This window comes from Saccostrea echinata, unplaced genomic scaffold (genome assembly GCF_033153115.1).
Source record: "Saccostrea echinata isolate AGI-Se365-2 ecotype Australia unplaced genomic scaffold, CSIRO_AGI_Sech_v1 ptg000054l, whole genome shotgun sequence".
NCBI lineage: Eukaryota > Metazoa > Mollusca > Bivalvia > Ostreida > Ostreidae > Saccostrea > Saccostrea echinata.
The window spans coordinates 9,056,993-9,059,485 of record NW_026889803.1 but is presented as its reverse complement, the minus strand read 5'-3'; the positions used below and the strand labels follow the sequence as shown (position 1 = coordinate 9,059,485).

Sequence of the window (2,493 nt, the reverse complement as noted above, 5' to 3'; positions counted from 1 at the left end):
ATTTTGTACAAGGATTTATGGCTCAATGGCAGGAGTTAAAAAATCATTTCATTATGTAAGAGTAACAACAGAAATTAAGTTAGACTTATTAATGTGGGTTCAATTCCTTAGCGATTTCAATGGTAGGACACAATTTCCTAGTCTTGTATGGCAGGAAGATGATGCACTCCATTTTTATTCAGATAGTTCAAGTTCTCATGGTTGTGATGTAGTGTTTGGTAAACATTGGTGTTGCCTGTATTGGCCTGTTGGTTGGCCAGAGGAATTGTACAGGGATATCACCTTCTTAGAACTTGTACCTATTGTATTAGGGGTTATGATCTGGGCTGAAAGTTTAAGGAATAAAAAAACTCCTTCTTCATATTGTTAATTTATCCTTGGTCTACATCATCAATTGCAAATCATCTAAAAACAAAAGAATTATGGCATTGGTCCGGATGTTAGTTCTGCAGACTCTTAGGTTTAATGTACAAATAAAAGCTCAACATATACAAGGTATAAAAAATGAAATTGCAGATGCTATTTGTCGTTTCAGTGGACCAGGTTTCGTCAATTGGCACCTTGGGCAGATCCCCTTCCTTCCATGGTACCTATTCAGTTTTGGAGAGCTATTCAGGAACTGTAGCCAGTCTTCTTCAGGCCAGTGTATCTCAAAATACAGCTAGCGTGTACCGTCAAGGATTGCAAAGTTTTTTCAATTTAAGGCAACAGTTATCATTTCAGCAGATTTGGCCCCCTCCTGTTGATCACGTTATTAATTTTATAGCTTATCTGTCGGAGAGTGATATGGCTTTCTCTACTGTTAAATGCTATTTATCAGGAATCAGTTTTGTCAATAATTTGCATGGCTGGCAGAATCCAGTCGATTCATTTATTATCAAGAAGTTACTGGCTGGTTACAAGGGTGTAATGTGTCTCAGGATATAAGAAAACCCATTACATTACCTATGTTGAATAACATTGTCAGTGTTTTGCCCCATGTGTGTTTTTCTGATTTTGAAGCGGCTCTATTTCAGTCTGCTTTTACATTAGCTTTCTTTGCATTGCTAAGGGTGAGTGAAGTGGTGGCTTTGGGTATCAAGCATATTACTGTCTTTAGTGATACTATTCAAGTTTTTATTAAATCATCCAAAACTGACCAAACTGGTTCGGGAGCATTTGTGCATGTGAAAAAATCAAATGATACATTATTATTGTTTCAATCGTTGCAGAATTTTGCTGCATTAAGCACCGAGATAAAAAGGGTGTCTTACTTTTCACATTTAAACTCCAAACCCTTAACCCAATACCAGTTTTCTTCCATGTTAAATAAAGCTTTGCAGTTCTTGAATATTCAGTCAACTGAATTTAAGACACACTCATTTCGCATTGGGGGTGCAACCCACTTGTATACAAAAGGGTTTTCAGAGGAACATATTAAGCAGATGGGAAGGTGGCAGTCGGCAGCTTACAAATCTTACATAAGACCATTGTCGTTATAAATTTACATTTTGTTCAAATATTGTTTATTGAAACAAAAGTAAAATTGCAATTCAAAATTTTGGTGTTAACTTGCTCATCAATTTAAAAAATTTTATGTTTAGATTCCATTTGGATCATAGGGTCGTCAATTATTCATTGGGCTCACATATATGCAAAGAATTCGAATCAAGAGCACCTTGGGCAAGAATCTTCCAACATATTGTGGCATGGAATACGTGGTATGGTTTGGGAGCAGTTATATCCCACAACTGAGTTTTTGTTAGCTCGTAACAAGGCACCAAAGATTATTATTATTCATTGTGGGGGCAACAATATTGGCCAGGCTCACAATACGTTAAGGGGCCTTCAAAAATTTTTCAAGGCAACTTTGGCAAATCTTGCACATTTACTCCAACAAACTTGTATTATATGGTCACATATTTTGCCTCGAAATAATTGGATAAATTGCCTTGCAAACACAGAAGGACAAAAGTGTAGACGTAGGATTAATAGTGCATGTACTACATTTGTGGTAAATAAGTTTCAGGGTCGCAGTGGTTCAATCAGTTACCCAGATATTAGGGCTCAACACAAGGAGTTGTTCAGAAAAGATGGAGTTCATTTGTCAGACTTGGGGAACAGTATTTTCATCAATACTTGAAAAATGCTCTGGATCATTTTATTTCTTGTAATTTTGTTTCGTCAACATTTCCTTAATGCTTGTCATGAGCCAATTGTGTGCGAGTTGCACCATTATCATTTTGATGTAATTTGTTTTCAATTCAAAATTTCAATCTTGGGGTGCAAATATTTAGTTATTTGGTGCAATTTGTACCTAATTTGTGCACAATTTGTGCTTTATTTGTTACTTTGGGCTGCAAAATTGCCACCCCAATTTTAGTTTGTGGCGGATGGGTCATGTGACTCTGTCCCTTGACCCATTTGGCATAATTTTGCATAGAACGCTGTCTCCGGGGGTACTGTTTTTTCCAGGCTCCTTGGATCAAGATGGTATTCTCTTGCTTATTATCT

General features: G+C 36.7%; 1 pseudogene; it reads left to right on the top strand.

The window, feature by feature from the left end:
• Positions 1–1,573: 1,573 nt before the first annotated feature.
• Positions 1,574–2,216, top strand: LOC133204587 (uncharacterized; annotated as a pseudogene).
• Positions 2,217–2,493: the final 277 nt, after the last annotated feature.